At 37.7% G+C, this 22044-nt stretch overlaps 1 protein-coding gene across 13 annotated transcripts in view; it reads left to right on the top strand.

Moving 5' to 3' along the window:
• ANKRD11 (ankyrin repeat domain containing 11) overlaps positions 1-22044 on the top strand; it is a 376722-nt gene that overhangs the window by 195678 nt on the left and 159000 nt on the right. For 2 of the 13 annotated variants that reach the window (XM_072636500.1, XM_072636490.1), the window contains exon 3: positions 12818-13021. The exons of the other annotated variants lie outside the window; for them this stretch is intronic. The gene's annotated coding sequence lies outside the window, so the exon portion shown is untranslated. The remainder of the gene's footprint in view (positions 1-12817; positions 13022-22044) is intronic. 13 annotated transcript variants of the gene reach the window in all.

Here is a 22044-nt window from a genome sequence, read left to right as displayed (position 1 = left end):
TTTATATCCTATTATACAACTGTTGCTAAAATGATTTTGCATGAGTTCACTGTCATAGTAAATAGCCATGAATAGAATAGATTTTTTATTTTTGACCATTATGGCTGACCATTTGGGCATTATCTTTTTGTCTCTTCCTTCCAAACCCACCTTTTCCCCCAAATTCCCTTTTTCTGGGGAAGGACATTACCATTCTTCCAGTCACTTAGGTTTACAACTTGCTTTTCCCTTTAACCCACCACATTTTTCATGAATATCCTCTTCTCTACACACCATTAGGGAGGACAGCCACTAATTCAGACGCTACCTCTTCACTGTTATAACAGCTTCCTTATTGATCTTTCTCCTTCTCTACTTCCATCCCCGCTCCAGTGTTGCATTCCTGAAATGAAATCTGAATTTACACTCCCAAAGAATAAGTAAGATCATTTTGCTCTTTTGCTGAATATAAAGCTCAGTGACTCTCCTTTGGATTAACGACTTTCAATCAAGATGCATTAATTAAGAGCCTTCTTTGTAAAACTCTGCCTCTGTGTTGGCCACTGGGCATATAAAGAAAAAGAAATTAGTTCCTACTTTCAAGTGACTTCCATCCTGTTTTATCAATCCATATCACTTTACTTTGAGATGCACTCCTTATCTAGGTAGACTGGTCTACTTATTGGTTCTCAGTGCACCTGGCCTCTGTCATTTGTAAAAATCTGACTTTGGGAAAGTGATTTCAGTTGCCTCAGTTTTTTCCTCTGTAAACGAGAGACATGAAACAAATTTAGTTAGCCTGATGATTCCTTTCAGCTCACAATCTGTGATGTTGTGATTTTATATCTCTTTCCTCCAGCCCTTTGACTTTTGGTGCATAACTGGCATGAACTCCCTCTTCATTTCTGTGTTCTAAGAATCTCTTTCTTCCAAATTCAGCTTTAGTGCTGTATTTTATAGGAAGACTTTTTTGATGAGCTCTGAATGACTCTTCATTACTTCACAGTTGCTTTTATATACTTACCTGTATATGTAACACATCTAGTAAGGCCCTTAAGGCTTCCCTTAATGGACTTGTTTACTCTTATTGTGGCTTGTACTTTGTTTTCCAAAAGGACCATGACCTCAGGAAGATGATACCATGATTTACAAGTGAATTGGATTAAAGCGAGGCAGGGCTGTGCAAAGTCACCAGCCTCACTTTTTCCTGTGGAGCCATCTGGGTCCAGTGACCAGATGTAGATCAGGATGACTGGAGATGGTCCAGGATGCAGTGGGAGACCTGGGCCTAAAAAAGCTAAGGTCTTTCTTAGTTCTTTCTTTCACTGAGGCATTACCCATTCAGTAATTAGGGCTGTTTAAGAAGTGAGCCAAGGGATGGCCCCTTTAATCCAGAAAAAAAGAAATGGAATCTACTTGACTAACCCAGAGGAAAAATGGGGGGAGGGGGTTGAAGAATTATATAATTGGATAAAAGTGTAAGAGAGAAAGGAGCTAATAAGCAAAACCCCAAAGGGGAAAGAGATAACAAACAACAGAAGATCAGGAGTGAGGGGGAATAGGGCCACCTTAAAAATAAGATTTAGGTCAAGTAACTGAAAAAATATACTGCTGTGTTCGCAGCAGAAGTAGAGGAAAAATCATAACTTGAAAGGAAATCCATATTAGAGACAAGTGGAGGAATAATATAAACCCAGTTCATAACTTTAAATGTGAATATATTAAACAATCCAATAAAATGAAAAAGAGACAGCATGGGTAAGAAACAAACCCTACAGTATGTTGTTTACAAGAAATACGTTAAAAAAACACGCTTCCTCTACACACAAACACACACGTTTTATATAGATGAGAAAGTAGGCATAGAAGTCTTTTGGGTGGGGAGGTTTGGGAGGCAATTGGGGTTAAGTATCTTAAAACCTACTTAAATTCATTCTTCTGTGCTTAGCATACCCTCACCCAGTCTTCCCTAGTGATTATGGAATCCTGCTGGCCGCCCTTTGTAATGCCTCTTGCACTTTCCCTCATAATGTGGGGAAGGGAGCAGTCTTCTTCTCCACTCCCCACTCCCCTCTCCAGTGGTCTAAATGTTCTTTGCTCTCCTAGACTCTCCCTCTACAACTGACATTGAGGGTCCCCTCCTCTTTTAAGATTCAGTCCATATTTAACTTTCAATTGGAAATCTGGTAGTTGTTATCAAAGAACACTGAGGACATTTTCTGTCCTTCCTCAAGAGTTCAGTATCTGGCTCATAGGCTTTCTCTACTTTCCAACTGCTGAATCCATGGCCGGGGGACTTCATCAAACACGTGGATACTCCGTCAACCACCCTAATCTCTTCATTTATCAGATTGCTCATTTTCCAGAAGTTATGTCCTTGATCTTGCCACCAAGATCAAGTGTTCTACTTCCATATTCATGAAATTTGAAATTCAAATCTGAACTTAATCTTTTTATCCCTTCATCCTTTTCTTTGCCTAATCCTATTCTTTGGCTTCAGCTTGACCTCAGATCCCTCTACTGTTGTTTTTCCCAGGCTCTTACCTGTTCGGTGGCTCCAGTTTCCTGTTTCCTATATGAATCCCTTGGTAAACCATTTAAGACCTGCTCCATGCTTTACACTGAGTCCCCCCCATCCCTTATTCTATTGATGATTATAACTAGTGAAATAGCAGCCTTGGATTGCTCTCACCCACTGCTTTCTCTTCTCTCCAAGTGATGACTCAGTACCCTGCAGATTTACCTTATATTATCTCCACTAGACTCTCACTGCTGCAAGGCAATTCTTTTACAGCTTCCTCATTAACTGATTACTGTTGCACATAGCCCTGCTGCTTTTCTAGACCACCTCATCACTCAAACCCCAGGCACCTCCTTTTCCTCCCACCCTCTTTATTGAGAACTTTGCTTCATACTTAACTGAAACAATTAAAGCCTCTCCCTAAAAACCTCCTTCTCTCTTGCATCTCACATCATTTACATGTCTTTCTTCACTACTCTTGCTCTCCTGTCTTACGTAAAATGGTAGTTCTCTTTGCTAAGGATAATATCTCTGTATGCACAAGTGATCGCAGTTCTATCCTAACTTCTCCAGCATAATGCCCCCTCTGTCATCCCACCACCACTGACTATCCTCCTGTTTCTCTCTGTCTTTTGCCTGTTTCTCAGCTGCCTGCAAGTAACCCCTCTGTCTCCTCCATCACTGGAAAACTGTATCTTGATCTGTCTCTCCCCTCTGGCTGTTGGGTCGTATTTCTCATCCCTTTTGTTGCTAAATATCTGGAGTGAGTCTCCTGCCCTGGTTTGTCACTTTCATCATCTCCTCCCTAGACTGTTCTGAGACCTTACACATAATTTTCCTACTAGTTTTGACTTTATTCCTTACTTTATTCTTTGACTCCATTTGTTCCTTTTCTCTGGCCATCCATCAGATTTGGAATGCTTGCTCTCAGCTTTGTCTCTTTGTTCCCTTGATTTCTTTCAAATCTTTGCTCAACGAATCCTGCTTTCTGCCAGAGGTCTTTCCTGGTTCCTCTTAATGTCATTTTCTTTGCTCTTGAGATTGCCTCCCATTTACAATATTTATATCCTACATATACGTACTTTGCATATTGCAACTCCATTAGAATGAGAGCTCCTCTAAGGCCAGGGCTTTGTAACATTTTTATTGACTTGTTGAGAATGAGAGGAATCATTGCAGTTTTCACATTGTCATACTGTAAAAGCCTTTGGAGCCTTTATAGCTTGAGGGGAGAGGGCAGGGGCATCATCCTCTAGGTTGACTTTTCCCTTTCAGGGGAACTAAAAGAATAGAATATATCTGATATTTCAGGAGAGCCTTCTCAACATTTTCTGATCAGAGGTTATTAGGTAGAATATTTCAAATCTTGTGGATTATTAGAACTTCGTATTCGGTTCATTTTATGTACCTTTTAAAGGTAAATGAGATGTATTCATATATTCATTCAACACCTTTCATGTGCCATGCATTTTTTAAGGCCAGGGATACAAAGAAAAAACGAGGTTTGGTTTTTTGTTTTTTTTTTAAAATACGGTGCTTATTTACATTTGGGTATAAAATACTTGAACAATCCTTCCTTGCCCAATGAAGACATTTGTATACTATCTCACTCCCACAAAAGTGATTAGAACAGCAGGATTTTCCAGTGTAGTAAAAATTACAATAGTACAGTATCTGGCACATAGTAAGCACTTAATAAATACTTTATCTAGCTATCACTAGTATTAAATTCAGTGAAATTGCTGATGCTAGGGAGTTAGACTTCAGACAGTGTTACCAAATTAAATTTAACTTGCTGTGATATTGATTTGTGCACAATTGTGACTTTTGAGAACCTTTTTTAATATCCATAATACCAGTTCTTAGTATTCTTTTTTTCCTTTTGTGCAAAGGATGGAAAAGAAAGCAGGCCATTAAATACTAAGTGCAGTGTAGCTGCTTTGCAGTGAGAACTGTTGTTTAGCTTAATGCAAAATTTATTTTACCATATGTAAAATTCATTTGAGTAGATGAACACCCTGAAAGACGTGAATGGGAAAGGAGTATTTTCAACTACCAGTGCAATTTATTATTTAAAAGCAGGGAAATTACATTGCTGATAGGGTAGTGGAGAGAGGAGTAGTGATGTAATGGGGAATGGTGTTCTGTGCATTAGCTCCATGCCTGGCCAGGCTGGCTGCTCCTGTCAATTATTTATAGTCTTCTGGCCCACAGCCTGGTAGGGGTCACAGTGTGGAATTGGAACTGAATCTTCATTGTCCCCTGCCTCCTGCCCAGCTGGCGGTCTGTTCGCTATTTTAATACATTTTTGGAGTAGTGTGAAAGAATCCAAAGGTTGTGTCGTATTTTGGTTTATTGTTTTCAAAGAGATTGCTAATTTAGTTTTAAAAAAATATTCTAAGAAACCTTGTAGCCCGTGTTGTGTGTGTTTGTGTGTCTTCGATTTGAGAGAAATACCACCAGCATCTCTAACCACATAGTCTTGAAAGTGGTGCCTTTTCTTTCCTATTTCAATGCCCTTGAGTTCCATGACTGGTAGTACAGTGAAAACAGCATTGAATTTGAGATCTAGGAACCCAGATTTTATAATGCAAGTTATTGCTACATGCCACCTGAGTGACCTTGGTCAAGTCATTCAATCTTTCAGGGCCCTAAGTTTCCTTATCTGTGTCTTAACCTGCCTCCAAAATCCCTTTCACCTCTAAGTCTATTTTCATATGATCCCTAAGGTGGTCTCTGCTTTTTAGCAGGGTGATTTTCTAGTGGTCCTAAGTTAGCAGTTCTTTGCCAGCTTGTTGTTTATTTCTAATGCACTACTTATACTAAATATTGCATTTATTAGCTAATAGATATAGGGTATATATCAAAAGGCAAAATATTTTTTAGCTGTCCACTGAAATAATTTTTTAAATTATATGTTTTATATAGACTCTTTCAATCATAACACATTTTTGCAAGCTTCATTAGATACCATGTGTTGTAAGTTCCAAGTGGGGAAAAGTGATTTTAGTTATTTTCCCTTTACTACAGAATCCCCTTCTCACTCATTGAGACCTGCTCCACATAATTCTAGCAGGGCCTGTTATCCTTTACAACTCATCATTTTTGCTCTGAACTGTACCTCCCTTTCATCAAGCATTCTAAACTTGAGATCTGTGAACCTGTTTTGAAAACAAAAAAAACCTTTTCAATATAATTTGGTTTCTTTTTTACTCCTACTCATTTGATTTTATGCACTGAAACATTATTGGAGAAGAGATAAAATAGATTTTACCAGACTGCTAAAGGTATGGTGCCAAAAAAATTAAAATGAGCTCTAATTAGCTAAGAGTCTGATTGCATTTGCAGACAGAATTTGGGGAACATGGCCTCATGTCAGAAGTGCTTGAGGCAGTGATAGAATGAATTCCGAGGCTAGTTCCTACACTCCCTTTCTTGAACTTGTGATGGGCCCTCATTAGTGAGCATGGCATCTTTACAGATTTGCCAGAATGGCAGCTCCTTGAGAGCAGGCACTGTTTTGATGCTTTGTATTTGTCTCCCCCCTGAGCCTGTACTGTGCCTGACATGCAGTAGATTTTTGATAAATGCTTTTTGTTTGATTGATTGTCCTGGGAAATGAAATCCCTGAGCTTCCACTAACTTCTTCCTTCTGGGCTGCCATTTTTGTGAATTTGTCAAATGAGAAGAATTGACTTCATTGAAAACCCTTTCTCGCTCTGTAAACTATATATGGTTTTGTGGGTTGTAGAAACATATCTTCCTTTAGGAACTCCAAATTGGTTTTAAGAACGTGAAATTTCTAGGTCATTAGGGAACTCCCAGTTGAGGAAAAACCTTCTAAAAGAACAGGTGAGCACCTTCTGTGCAATTTAGTGTCTTAGAGGGTAAATTATTTCAGATCTGAGATTTGAACAACCTAAATCTTTCTGGCTCGGGCTGATTCTGTCCACTATGTGCTCTATAACACTGCCTGTCATATAGAAGGAACTAAAAAAACTGTCTTCCGATGTAGATATAACTATTCCTAAATGTGGTTGAAGGTATAAAATACTTAGAGGTTAAACAGAGCCTTTCTATAGTCAAATTAAGAGTGGATTTTAGGAGAAAACTTACTTTGCATCTGTTAGTAATCAGTATAGAAAAGATGTCCAGGAATGACCACAAGCTTGCTCCTTTTGAACAATGGCTTGGCGGATTGGTATCCTATAAATAGGAATTAATTTTAATAACAGCTGTTTGTTGAAATAATTTTTGAAATAATCTATTGTACTCAGAAATGCACAGCTGACTTTGCAAATATAACAGTGGTGAAAAAAATGCTTGGGCAGAGGTGACAGTGTTATAAACTTGAGTGTTGGAAAAGTTGCTGTTTGTAGAAGATAATGTGAAACTTTTTTTTTTTTTTTGGATTTTTGAATGGGGAAAGGCAAGGCAGTTGGGGTTAAGTGACTTGCCCAAGGTCACAAAGGCACTAAGTGTCAAGTATCTGAGGTCAGATTTGACCTCAGGTCCCCCTGACTCCAGGGCTGTTGCTCTATTCACTTCACCACCTAATTGCCCCATGTGAAACTTTTGAAATCAAAGTGTATGAATATAGAAATATTGACATTATTCTTCAGATTCATATTAAATATACTTCATGCTCTATCATTTGACAGAATTCATAGGGAAGAAGTTCCAGAAAAATATATCCGAGGAGTAGACAGCTTAGCGTATGTGTGACAGGCAGTGTTCTATAGTTAGCACACAGTGGACAGTCAGCCCCTGAGCCAGAAAGAGAAGCAAGATCAATTCTTTCCTTTAATGATTAGTTTATATATGTGACATAGAATGTGTGTATGATAATGGGGTAACAGGAACGAAGGCTAGAGGGATGGTTTTCTGCTAGATTGTGAAGGGATTTAAATGACAGGATGGCAGTATGCTTATCTTATAACAGGGGTTTCTTCTTAGTAGTTCAGGAACCCCTTGGAGATTGGTGACAGTGAATGATCCCAGGGATTCAAGCTTAAAAGTCTTGAATAATGCCTTAAGCAATAAATACTTCTCTAGTTATGTTACAGAGACATTTTTTCCTCTGAGATAATAAGCATATACATATGTTTAAAACAATACAGGTTTATTTCTGCAGTGATTCAACAAACTGTTGACTAATTCTAAGTGTACTTTGTTCTTGCAGCATTCTAAGGTGTACTATGTTTTTGCGGTTTCTCAACTTGGGATCAATTTGTTCCTTTATTACCAAAAGGATTCTACATTTGAGTATGGAAACAGATTCCCAGTGGGTCATTGGACTCATGTGAATATTTTTACTTGTATTCTGTACATTGCTTCAGAGGAACTCCTTGGTTTCCCTCTGTTATCCAGTAATTACAATTCAGCAGCAGCGTAGTCACATGATCAAGAAACTACTGTACCTTATATTTCTATTCTTATAGCACAAATGTCAGACTGTCTGAAAAACCACAGTCACTGGGCATGTTTGACAAATTTAAGCTACCACCGGCCTTCACAGACATTCTGAAGAAATAAACCTTCTATTGCTTCACATTGTGGTATTAAGACTTTTCTTATTTGAACGTTTTCACTTATATTGCTATTCTTCTAGTGGATATAGAACTGGTTGGCAACATTGGGCAGTCATTCACAGTTACTGTGAGAGTGCAGCTGATTGCTGGTGTGTGTGTTCATCCTTTGTTGCCGAAGAAGACCATGCCATCAGAGAAATAATGACATTACTTGCACTTGCCTTTGTTTTGAGTGAGTGAGGGCTGTGCAGGTCACCAGTCTCACTTCTCCTTCAGAGCCATCTAAATCCAGTGACCAGGTATTCATCAGGATGACTGGAGATGACCCAGGATGAGGCAGTTGGGGTTAAGTGACTTGCCCAAGGTCACACAGCTAGTGAGTGTTAAGTGTCTGAGGTGAGATTTGAATTCAAGTTCTCCTGACTCCTGCACTGGTGCTCTATCCACTGCAACTCCTAGGTGCCCAGATTGCTAGTGGTTGAAGAGAGCAAGAGAGATTTTTCCCTTTAAAGATTAATTTGTATATAAATATTGTTAAAAATGAAGGAAAAATGAATTTCTGTCTCTTTTCAGTAAAATCCTTCTACTATTTTTAAGCCACATATTTATATGAGTGAGCAGTTTCAGTTTCTTCCTGTTTTAAATCAAAACAAAAATAAACTCATTATTGAACCTGATTTAACACTGTTAGATGTTGAACCAAATATTGTAAACCTCTATTCAAATGAAAAAGCCCAGCATTGAAATTGTTAATTTATTATTATTGTTATTATTAAAACTCTTTCTTATTGTAACTTATTTTGTAAAAATGTGTTCAGTATAATTTGTAAAGTAAAAAAATTTAACATGAGGTCTTGCATATAGTAATAGTAAGCATATAGGATCTTTCTGCATTACTTATTTCAATTTTAAAGAAATTTCCCATAAATATTCACATTTTATAATTGAAATTTAGAGTTTTATATTTTGAATTTTCATAATTACAGATATATTTTATAATGATAATTATAATGCAAAATTTAATTTGGAGCTTTTGTGGGCAAAAATTTAGCATTATAGTTGCGAGTCTTAACTTCTGACTTCTAGTCTCACACATCAGTTTTTTTATGTCTCTAACTGGATGCTCAACTAACAGTTTTAAAATCAACGTGTCCAATACTGAATTCATTGGCTTTTTCCCTAAATCCTCCCACCTCCAAAACTTCCCTTTAATTTTGAGGGCAGCACGCCATCCTCACACTCCCCTTCCCCTGGGTTGGCAATTTAGGGTAGCATCCTCAATTTGATTAGCTCTCATTCCTCATATCCACTTTGCTGTCAAGTCCTTTTTATTTTGCCTCTGTAGCATTTCTTGAATTTGCCCCTTATTTCCTTAGCACTTCATCACTGATTCAGATCCTCATCACCTCATTTGTGGACAGATATAATAATGGTCTGCTTTTGAGTCTGCCTGCCTCGGTCTTCTCCCCACTCTAGTCAATACTCAATTTAGCCACCAAAGTAAATTTCCTGAAGCACAGTTTACTACTGCCAATAATCTCCATAGTCCCCTGTCACCTCCAAGATCAAATACATGCCCTTTGAACAACCTAACCCTCTGATACCTTTCCAGTCTTCCTATACTTTATTCCCTCCCGTGTACTCTTCAATCCAGGTATATTGGTCTCCTTGCTGTTCCTGGAATAAGACACTCCATCTCTCATCTTGCAGCATTTTCTTTGGATAACCCCCACTCCTGGAATACTCTGCCTGAAGGCATCACTCAAGCCCATCCTCCACAGGAAGCCTTTTCTCCCTTATCTGTTTCCTGTTCATCCTGTGTATCACTCATTTATACATATTGGTTGGTTGTCATCTCTCTTATTAATTAAATTGTGAACTCCCTCTTTCTCTTTTCTTTATATTCTGGCACTTAATATAGTTCCTGGCACATAGTAGGTGTTTAATGTTAATTGATTGATTAAGAAATAGATATTTAAAAATACTACTAGTAATTTTACAATTACTCAGAGATTCATAGCAGGTGTTTTTGTAGTTAAAAGGGATTCATAGGAGGTAAAAAGGTTGGGAAACACTTTCCTAGAGGGAATGAGGAGTCACTAAAGGTTTTCAGTAAGAGCATGGTATAAAGACATTTTTGCTTCAGAATGTATTTTGGCAGTTATGTATAGGTACATACCAAGGCCTAAAATGGGTGGTTTTGTGAGTGGAAAGCATTTACAGATGTTGAAGTGCTTTAATTGACAAGACCTGGCAGCTGAATGTTGACTGTGAATGTAGAATGCATGATGATTCCTGGGTTATGAACTGGGATGAGTGGAAGAATGGTGGTGCCCCTAGAACCTGGGAAATTAAGAGAAAGATGTTATTGTTTGTCTTGGACATGTTGAGTTTGAGATGCCTTGTGGACACTTAAAAAGAGGTTTAGTAGTCAGTTGGACATGTGGGACTGGATTTCAGGAGGGTGATGAGGCTTTAGTCCTTTTGTTTTTAAAGAAAGAAAAGTCTGAGCATGTTTGTAAGTACTAGGGAAGGAGCCAGTGAATAAAAAGCTGAATACTAGAGAGAGGAGAGAACAGCCTGCTGGAGAAAGCAAGTCTGTGGGATCAGGGGGGAGTTTGTAGAATTGGCAAGAAGCAATATCTTATTATTCAGCAGGACTCTAAGGAAGGAGAAGATTCAAGGATGACACTAAGTTATTTGAAGTGTGAGGCTGGGAAGGAAGACTTGTAAGGGAACCCTCATTTTTTTTTTTTTTTCAGTGAAGCATGAGGTAAGGTCCTCTGCTGAGGCTATTGGGTGGTGTAATGGATAACGTGCTAGGCCTGGGGTCAGGAAGACCTGGATGCAAATAGGGCTTCAGATCTAGAAGTAGGCCCCTTGGCAGGGCAGCTAGGTGGTGCAGTGGATAGAGCACCAGAGCAGGAGTCAGGAGGACCTGAGTTCAAATCTCGCCTCAGGCACTTGACAACTCACTAGCTGTGTGACCTTGGGCAAGTCACTTAACCCCAATTATCTCATCCTGGATCATCTCCAGTCATCCTGAGGAATATCAGGTCAGTGGATTCAGATGGCTCTGGAAGAGAAGTGAGGCTGGTGACCTGCACAGCCCTCCCTCACTCAAAACAAAATCAAGTGCAAGTCATGTCATCATTTCTCTGGTAGCATGGTCTCCTTGGGCAACGAAGGATGAACACTTAGCAACTTACTTCCCCTCTGTCTACCTTAGTGTAAGCATTAGTAAAGTGGGGATAATAATAGCACCTGTCTGCTAGGGTTGTTGTGAGAATCAAATGAGATAACAGTTATTAAACACTTAGCACAGTGCCTGGCACATGGTAGACACTGTATCAGTGCTGGTTATTATAGTTATAATAATTTAGAACTTGAACTCTGAGCTAATTATGTTACCATTCTGTATTGTATAGAGCTTTGCAGGCTGATTTTACATTCAAATAACATGCTGTGCATAGAATATTGAGCTTTTACCTCAGGTGAAAATTGTGTACCATAATGAGAAGATACATCAGTAATACCAATAAATGGATTTCTTTTTTTTTGTTTGAAAATGTCATGAAGTTTATTTGACAGTGTAGTGCCACCAGTTGTCCTCTTGCACTTGTGGTGCCTTTTCTTCCTCATCCCTATATGCTAATAAACATATATCTTGAACTTTGTTTATCTGCCTTGTTTTCTCTATAAGCTTCTGAAATTTTAACACTATAAAAGAAAGAAAATGCGATCATCTTCTTGTCATTCATTATTCATTGAAATAGAAGGGAAGAGACAGTTTTCATAAGGTATCACTCAGGTGGTTCTTTTTTAATTTCCCTTTTACCCTCTATTAATCTCCCATTGTCCTTCTCCTCCCCATCTCCCTTCCCATATTCACATGTATCCTCAAGCTTTTGTCTCTCTTAGGGTTTGTTTCCTTTGACAGTGTTCTTGAATCAATTAATTACTGGTTTTTTTTTTTTTATGTGGACTTAATACCTTATTTAGAAGGACTGAAAAGGGATTGAACATATAATAATGTATTTTCCTTTTCTGTTCATTGAGATTTATTATACCCTTCAAACAAAATAGCAGTGTAGTCATTCTAGTCTTTAACAGCAGTTATGAGATTTAAAAAGGGGGTTACAAATAGGGGTTTACAAAAGAATCAGATTAGCAATGTGTAAAGAATTAGGTCTTTTCTGATAGTTTCTTTTTCTTTCCCATGGAGACATTTTTTTTTCTCATTTGGGTTTCAGTAGTGTCTGACTCTCTGACCCCATTTTAGATTTTCTTGGCAAAGGTACCAGAGTGGCTTGACATTTCCTTCTCTAGCCTGTTTTACAGATGAAGAAACTGTGGCAAAAAAGGGTTAAGTGACTTGGCAAGGGTCACACAGCTAGTACATTTCTGATTCTGGATTTGAACTCAGCTACATTGATTCCAGGCTTGGTGCTCTATCCACTGCACCACCTAGCTGAAAACTGGGGCCAAAAACATTCCCAGTATGGCAGGGCTAGGGGAATTAAAGGGAAGGGTGCTGTCAAGGTGGTCACTAGGCTCTCATTTGTTCCAGTCTTCTGATTATGGTTAGAGGAGAGAGAGGTCAGTAAACTTAGTTCCATCAAGCTCTCCATCAGTCCTAGTGAATTAGTAAAAAATTGGCCATGTTGGCAGTCATCATTACTGCAGGGCAGCTTCCCAAGACAAACTGAATGTGGTGAGTTTTTTGGGCAAGGAGTCTGGTTTTCGTACAGCCAGATCCACTTAGTGTTTTCTCTCTCACAATCAGGTAACTATTAGATCGAATTTGGTCATTGGAAGAGACTCAAGTAGAAATAAAGAGGAAATGGAATTCAAGCATGGATTATAAAAGATTCCAGAAAAAGACTCCGAGGGTGTGTGCCCTGTGTCCAATTCAGAGATTCTTATGGATCTGAGGGAATGCACTTTTTACAAATACCATCTCATTTAATTCTCACAACAACCCTGTCAGGTAGGTGCTATTATTATTCCCATCTTCCTCTTGAGGATACTGAGGCAAACAGAAGTTATATGACTAGCCCAGGGTAGTACTGCTGGAAAGTATCTTTTTCTGGTTTTGAATTCATGTCTTCCTGATTCCAGGCCCAGGTGTCTTTTAATTTGCCATATGCTTCAGAGTTTTTGGACTGCAACAGTGATACTGACAGAGGAACCAGAATTCAGGCTTTTCCCCAGATTCTGTTCTGTTTTTCCTGTAATACTTCCCAGGAATCTGAAAGTCAGTGACCATTTTTTAGCTAGAAGCAAATACCTAATTGGTCTCTATTTATAACTGTTCTAAAATACAGATTTTCTTTCCTACACAGTAGATACTAAAAGTGAGTGTTCCTTCAAGAACTGACCACTCATTAACGACTCACCTAATCCCACCTTGAATCACCTAATTAGCATACCTAGTACATGTTTTACCATGGTTTACTATACAAAAGTTTACTATATAAACTTTTAACTATATCTCTCTAAGGTGACAGGTTCCTTAACTTTAGCCTGCTGAAAGGTACCAATATTAACCTTTGCCAGCTTGACTTAAAGAATGCTTGAGTCCATGAATTCTTTCCAGGCAACCCAGCCCTACACTCTGGTCCTTGTGGGGTCCCTGAACCCCTCAAAACCCCATCAATTCTATGTATGTGAAATGATTGGGGTGGCAGGAATGTCGGTAAGTGGCCTATTATTTTGATCAGTGTGATATTACATTTGTTTTAACTGCTTATTACCCTTCCCTTTTGGTGACCAAATCTTAATAATTATATGAAGTCAACAAGTTGGGTACTACTTGTTGGGTACTTGAATTTAGGATTCAGCCTTTTGCCTCCGTTCTTTCCATTCTGAGCTTCAGATGCTTTTTTGTGTTTATGATGATGACCTCATCAGATTTAGTAGTCTGCAATTGCCTTTTCTTCCATGAGCCCACCCTTTTATTGTCTAGTGCTATCATTCACTTGTTGTGGGGCCCTAACTTTTTAGCTTGATTAGTTAACAAGGACAAGTGTCTGACTCTAACTTATATTTGCACATTTAGGTCTAGATGTCTTTTCTGGTCTCTTGGCTACTTCTTGTCTCAGTACACATTTTCATCAGGTTATTTCATCCAGCTGCTTTCTGCTTCACTTTTTATACAGGTATGTAATTATGAAGATTGTTTGGGATGTGGAAGGAATAAGAGCAAGTTTGCATACATTGGATTCCAGTTGGTGTTTGGAACAGTGTGGTTGGAGAGGAGAGGTGGGCGGTCCTTGGCATGAATCCACATTTATTCTGCTATTATCCTTCATTTGCAGCTGCCAGCGATCTTCTGATGTCACCTCACATATGTTTAGAGCTGTTGCTATGGTGATTAGTCTCAGAATCTGCCTCCTTCCCAGTCCTTTTGAAAGGCAGACAGACTGCTTGCTGTAGTTAGTCTCAATTCATTGGCAGTTTGACTTGTAGATTTCTGAGAGCAGATTTTCCAATTTGAGGGTAAATGACTTAACCAGGATAGTTTACCTTGACCATTTAATGCTTTAAAATCCAGTAATATGTCTATGGAAAGATGTCATGCAAGTGCAAATTTGCCTTCCAGTCCTTCTCTCGCCACCTCTTCTGTCTTCTCTTTCTCAACCTCCATTTCTTTTTCTTTTCTTTGTTTTTCTTTTATGGAGGCAGTCAAAGTTAAGTGAGTTGGCTAGGGTCACACAGCTAGCAATTGTCTGAAGCTGGATTTGAGCCTCAGGTCCTTCTGATTCCAGGCCTGGAGCTCTATCCATTGCACCACTGCCTCTCCCACCCCCTATTTCAAACCACTTTACTATGTTCAGCAGCCTTTCACTTATGATTCTCAGTAACAAAAAAATACCTATTTGACTTTAGAGGTGGTGTGACTTTTTGTTTTTGGTCGTTGTTCAGCTCTGTCACATTCTTTGTGACCTTATGGACCACACTTTTCTCCTTCGCTCTTTCTTGAAGAATGTCCAGGTTCATGTTCATTGTTTCCATGACACTGTTCATCCCATCCTCCACTGTCCCCTTCTCCCTTTGCCTTCAATCTTTACCACCCTCAGGGGCTTTTCCAATGAATCTCATCTTCTTATTGTGTGGTTGAAGTATTTAAGTTTCAGCTTCAGTATTTGACTTCCCAGTGAATAACCTGAATTAATTTCTTTAAGTATCTATTGATTTGATCTCCTATCTCAAAAGTCTTTTCCAGCCCCACAATTCAAAAGTGTTGATTTTGCAGCACTCATCTTTCCTTATAGTTTAGTTCTCACAGCTGTACATTGCTACTGGAAAAACCACAGTATGGAGGTGTGTGGAGCTGTGTCAACAAGGTGATATCTCTGCTTTTCAGTATGATGTACACAGGTTTGCCATGGCTTTCCTTCCAAGGAGGAGGCATCTTTTACTTTCATGGCTGTAGTCACTGTCTTCAGTGATCTTTGAGCCTAGACATAAAATCTAACATTGTTTCCATTTCTTCTCCCTCTATTTTTGAGAAAATGATGGGACCAGTTGCTGAGATCTTAGGATTTTGGTTTTGGAATAAAAATTTTTTTTTTGGTCTAGCTTCAAACCAGCTTTTACACTACTCTTTAACTGTCATCAAGAGGCTGCTTAATTTCTTTTCACTTTCTGCCATCAGAGTGGTGTATCATTTTCCTTAAGATATCCCCCGTTCCTAAAATTCTGAACTTTTTTGAATTCCAATCACTGACTTATAAACCAGAAGAAATTTAATTATGTTCTGTTTGACATCCAGTCCTTTAGATCAATGACATCAAACTGGAAAAGAAACAGTGCCATTAAACTTTAAGGATTCATGTAGACTATATATTGACTCAGTTTTAAAATGTAATACTTTCTGTGTTTTATTGTATTTTTATATATTTCCTAATTATATTTTAATCTGATTCTGGCAGGGCTCAGGAGTGTTGTGGGCCATCTCCATATTTGAAACTTCTGCTCTAGATTACACTGTTCCTCTCTTCCCCCACTCTCATGAAGGGAAGGGCTGAACTCTGTATGAGCCAAAACCCAAGAGGAAAATTGGAAATCTCATGATTCAGATGCATTTTTATAGTTTTCTATTATAACTCCTTTCCTTCATGTCTAAATTCCTTGAGAAAACTATCTGCAGTTGGTGCCTTCAACTACTTTTCTCACTCTATTTTAAACCCTGTACAATCTGGCTTCTAATTTTGTTATTCAACTGAAATTCCTTTTTCCAAGTAATCATTGATTTCTTAGTGATCAAATCTAGTGGCCTTTTCTCAGTACTCATCCTTCTTCACCTCCCCGAAATATTCATTGTTTATCACCTTCATTGGACCTAGATCTTGCAGTCTGTGAAATCAAACTGGTACCGATTGTCTGTCTGTCTGTGTCTGTCTCAGACACACACACACCAACTACTTTGTGATTTTTGTTATAATTTGTAACTATGTATTGCAGATGATGCAATTTCTCTGCTGACCACTGGTTTCTCTGAGCAATTCAGCATCCTTGAAATTGAAATCTAAAGGACACAGCATCTGAAAGATTTTGAAAGCCCCTCCATTTCCTTCCATTCCCCACCAGACTACCCCTTTTGCTGAGGCATGGCAGTGGTTACTTCTGTATGGGATAAATCCACTTGCCTGTTGTACTCAAAGTCCCTCTATGCAGACTGTGGTTTCAGAAAGTACATTTCAGTTTCCTCACCTGAAATAGGCAGTTGATCCTTATAGAAAACAAGATTAACTTATGCCATGGAAAATGTAGCGTACTGTAGTATAGGCAGCTCAAACTAGAGATAGGTAACAAATACTCTACTGTTGTTGTACTTGGAACAAACCCTAGTTTAAGTATATTGGAATATATTAATTTCATCCATCTAAGTATATCAATTTAAATATATTTAGTCAAAGATTATTTTCAAGCAGAGGCTTGTTTTCAAATTAATGTACTTTGAATCACTACACTCCCACATTGTTTGAATTATTGTACTATGAATCATCACCCACCATCTTTTGCTTTCAGAAAGGGAAGCAAAAAGGTCACTGTAGTATGCTACTTTTCTTTACCAGTCTTGTTACTAAACTGTCTTTTGGATTCTTTCTTCCTTTCTCCTTTTTCTTATGTGGCCTAAATTCCAAAGATGTTTCCAAGTTTTGAAGTATATAAAATAAGATTTCATAATTGGGCTTTCACTCTAGACTAAACACTTTTGGTAGAAAATCTGAAGGGATGTTTAGTACACAAATTGTTTTATATCTTTTTAAAAAACTGAATATTACAGTGTTGTTAATGTATTTATAACCTCCTTCTCTCTTTGGTGATTGAGAGGCTACTGTTGGCCTCCGCAGTAATGGAGAAATAGGAAGAGAGAAAAATTCTGGGATATATGTGGGAGAGGCTAATGATTTACATTTTGTATGTGTTGAATTTAAGATGACCACAGATATTGTTGAGATACCAATAAGCAGTTGGAAGTCAGGAGACAGATCAGGGCTGGAAAAATGTAACTTGAGAAGCATCTGCATAGAGATGATAAATGTATCTGTGGGAACTGGTCATTGATAGCTTTGGAGAGAGCAGAGAGAGAGGGGGTTTGTGTGTGCGTGTGTGTATGTGTGTGTGTGAGTGAGAAATCCTAATCTCAGCTGTTTGCTTTTCCATTTTTATTGCACGTTTTCAATCCTTTATGACTTTTTAATATGGTACTTCTGTGAGTGAAAACTTGGGGTGCTGCTGAACCTTAGGCAAAGAAACATTCATTTATTCATTAAGTGTTTATTGAGGGCCTCTGCTGCTTCCACTGAAGTTTGAGACATATACTAAGGATATTTTGCTTGTTTTTGCTCCCAGACCACCTTGTTGTGATGATGTCCCTGACTCCTTAGTCAGGTCCTGTATTGGACAGGAATTGAGTAGTTTCATCATGTTTGTTTCTACTTGTTTTTTGTCAAATGTGTAGTTTCCTTAGTATAATGTCTCACTGTATTTGTAAATGATGGTTCCATCTAGAGATGTCAACAAGGAATCTTATAAAAGGAGTTATGCAAGAGGACGTATTGGTTTTTTGTTTTTGTTTTTTAAATTTTAACTAGAAGTTCAGAATAGGAGCAGATAGAACTGCAACTTTTGCCTGTAATCAAGCTTGCCAGATTATTTTTACTAAAACCAGTCCTGATTCTTCTTTGGCTTACTGTCCCATCCCACCCCCATCCCACCCTCACTCCACCATCCCCTGCAGTTTTCTTTTTTTCGGGAGTGGGGAATCATGGTTAACTTTTTAACAAAATGACAATATTTATTTTTCTGAGGGTATATATAGCTTAAAAAACCCAGGACATTCCTCCTCCACTTAAGTAAATGAACTGACAATACTAGGATAAACAACCACTCATTAAAGTTCCTTTCTATTTTTTTTTTAAATAAAAAACAAAGAAACTCCATGTTTTAGGGAGTTGGCAAAGAATATGCTTTGCTGTTTTTTGTAATGGAGAATTGATAATTACTTTTCAGTGGATTAATAAAGTTTGATTTTCATGATAGTGCTTAGGAAGTAGAGTGCTATTTGCCTTAGAATGAAGGGATGAATCATTTAGGATTTCATAGACTATTTAGTACTTTGGAAATTTATTCATGATGAGACTGTTTATTTTTTTTAAATTTATTTTTTAAAATAAGAAAGTTTTCTTTAAGCTGTATATTGTGCTCAGATAAGTGAAAAATTCATGCTTTCTGCAATTTAATTTTTTCTTGAAAATAAGTGTATTTAGTACCACATTGTTTATTTAATTGTTTTCCAATTATTTTGTACACATTATTTCTGTCCATTCATTTTAGTCAGTTGATGTATTTAGGTGCTTTCCAACAAGGGACTTTGCCCCTGGGTATTATGAAGAAATAAGTATGGAACATATCAAGTTTCTTTTGTCTACCCCATGGAGTTATTTATACTATAGATGCTCAATAAATGCTCCTCTCTTCCATACCTTTTGCTACAATTTTGCCACTTCGTTTTGTTCCTGTGGGTCCTTTGTTCTGTTGATGAGTTCTTCCAGGAATTTTCTATTTTGAGCGAAGGATCCAGACCAGCCACAACAGATTGGGAGAGGATATCAGGTCCTCTTTTTTGTGTTGGTTTTTTTACATTAGAATATAAGCCTCTCTGAAGGCAGGGATTGTCTTATTTGTGTGCATGTTTGTCTTGTCTGTATCTCTTCAACCCTTGGGACGGTGCCTGTCATGTAGGAAGCACTCAGTAAATGTTTTTGGTTTGTTATACAGACATGGTATTGATGGGAAAGAAATGTTGAACACTTGTAGATCTTAAATACTGATTATTTTGGTCATGATCTTACCGGCTAATAGAGTGATTTATTTGGTTCCATAGCATAATCTTTGAGAAGAGGGCCAGCTCTAGCACATAACTGCTGGGAGAATCCCAGATGATTTTCCTTCCCTGGAGCTCTTTCTTGTTCTTATTTGTGGAACATGAGCACACTAAGGGTAAGGGCAGGGACCTTTATGAACTTGAACATTCCCTCTCTATTAATTTCCCTTGATCCTTGGCTTTCCTTCGGTACAGATTGAGGGAAGTTTTCATGCTGAGTGACTGTTGTATCTTTCCAGCCCTTTGGCGTGGCAAACCTGGAGGGAAAGGTGACTGAAACTGAAATCCCATTGTCCAGACTGGTCTTCTGAGTCTAGTAATTGTTGTTCTAGTGAAAGGTGCTTGAAACTCCATCTTTAGTTAATCTGTGAAAGTGTTTCTTTTCATTTCTTTCCATTTTTAAGGGGAAGGGCTTGTATCTCTACAGTACGACTTTATCTGCAGACTTCTTTGTTGCTGTGGTTCTTTGTAACAGTAAGTCTAGTTTTCTCTTTCTGTTCCCACCAATTTGACCTCCCCCTTTAATTTGTGTTCTGGTACTAGTTACTTTGGTATACTTTGAAGCAGGCTGTTTTATTCATCGCCTCATGATAGACAGGAGGAAAAACTGAAATTAATTTGTGGAATTGAGTTTATAAAACTTGCTTTGGCTGTGTTGCCAGGATACTGAGCTGGGCTAGGCATGCTGTAACGTCTGTATTTGCACAACTAACATTTGGTAAACCAGTCTGCCATCAAATGTAAATAGGGCAAGTTGGGAAAACCTAATGGAGCACAATCATAGAAATGCAACCAGTGAAGCATGTTTTCTTAAATAAGTGTAAACTGTGCACATGAAATTATTTTGAAAATGTGAAAATTGACTGTTCAATTATATCAATCATTTCAGGCTGTAGCTAGGCCTTTTGAAATAATAATGATGGCCAGAGGCCTGGAATAGATTTGTTTGAATCAGATCTAGTGTCAGTTTGTGGTGAGATCTTTTAGTTTTTAAGAAGATTTGTGAGAATCTCCTTTGGAGATTTGTGACTATGGTGATAGATCTATTTTGGTTTTGAAAACTCAGTGTTTGTTATTCATTGTTGCCTGTTGTACCATAACGTGTATGGCTCTCAGGTGTCATTCTGTAGATCTTTTCTCCTTTTGACCTTTGTCAGTCATTAAGCAATTCTTAAATGCCTAGCATCTTTGGAGATGTTAGAAATATTACCTCATCTCTAAGTGTCAGAATGTTACTGTATCCAGAAAAAGCTTCGATAAAATTAAACACAAAGTTGAAGTACTGTAAACTGGGCCTTGGTATCTTTAAGAAGATTTAAATGTGGTCATTTGACCACCAAGAAGATTGTTGTTGTTCAGTCATGTCTGACTTCGTGAACATCACTATGCAAATCCTCCTTTTATCCATTTCAAAATTTGATTTATTCTGCTGGCATTTTGAACTGCTACAGTATCCTTACTGAATTCTATAGTGCTGCTACAGTGACTTTTCTACTACAGAAATTAGTACTGGGATACTGCAATGACCCTGATTTTCTGCTGGTTCTTAAAGATAAGATAGTATTTCTAAAGTGCTTAGCAAAGTCTCTGTCACATAACTGAGTCTTAATATAAATGCTTATTCCCTTTTTGGATAGTATTTTTATAGTAAAATCATATAAATGCATGAACTCCTTAAAGACAGACTTCTCTGATTTTGTTTTTTTTCTCAGCACCCCCAAGTACTAGCATATTAATGCTTTGCATTTGAAAGTATTTACTCAATATGTATTTGTTGTTGAATTGTTGAACAGAAAATTAAAAATGAATGTCTCTGTCTCCCTGCAATCAGTATCAATATCCTTTCTGAATGGAAAAGTATGATCATTCCTTTTAAAGGGATGGAAGAAGAGCCTTGAGGGCAATGATTTTTTAAATATCATGGTGACCAGATATTAGTTGTTCAGAGTTTAATGTCTTTAATCCAATTTTGAAAGAAGGGCTTTTTGTGGAGGTGGAGGAGGCCAAGTCTGGAAATGTGTTTTAGAATAGAGAAATAATATTTCTTTTTATTTCTAGGGAAATGGAAAAGAAGATTTTAAAAAAATATTTCCACAGTAAAAGTGATCAAATATTCATTAGATGATTGCTGATTCTTTTGATCCTATGAATTTGGTCATCATATATTAGCTCCTAAAATCTCTTTACATGGTGAGGACAAACAGAGTCACAGAACCATAGAACTTGAGTTTTCATTAGTCTAAAAAGCCTATAGTTTCAGAGGGAACGTCCAGATTAAAAAAGAATTTTAAAATCAAACAGATTATGTAAGTGGTTTTTGTTGTTATTGTTGTTTTTTTTAAAAGATACTACTAAGAATATCTTCTTGTTCCAGGTCAAAGATTAAGCACTGAAAACAGACTGGAAATTTTGATTGCATATATAAATAGAAGAATTATTTCTTTTAAGATAGCTTTTAAAAAATTTCTTAGTCCTAACTAGTTGATTTCCTTTTTTCACAATATAATGTAAGTGCACACGTGCCTGCATTTGTCTGTTTGAGATTTTGGGAGGAGGAGATGAGATAGTTTGTATTTATTTTGGAATATTTTAGTTGTTAGTAATAAGACTTGTTT

The sequence above is a fragment of the Notamacropus eugenii genome, chromosome 1 (assembly GCF_028372415.1).
Source record: "Notamacropus eugenii isolate mMacEug1 chromosome 1, mMacEug1.pri_v2, whole genome shotgun sequence".
NCBI classification, from domain to species: domain Eukaryota; kingdom Metazoa; phylum Chordata; class Mammalia; order Diprotodontia; family Macropodidae; genus Notamacropus; species Notamacropus eugenii.
Note: the sequence above shows the minus strand (reverse complement) of the source record. Positions and strands in the feature narration are given on the sequence as shown.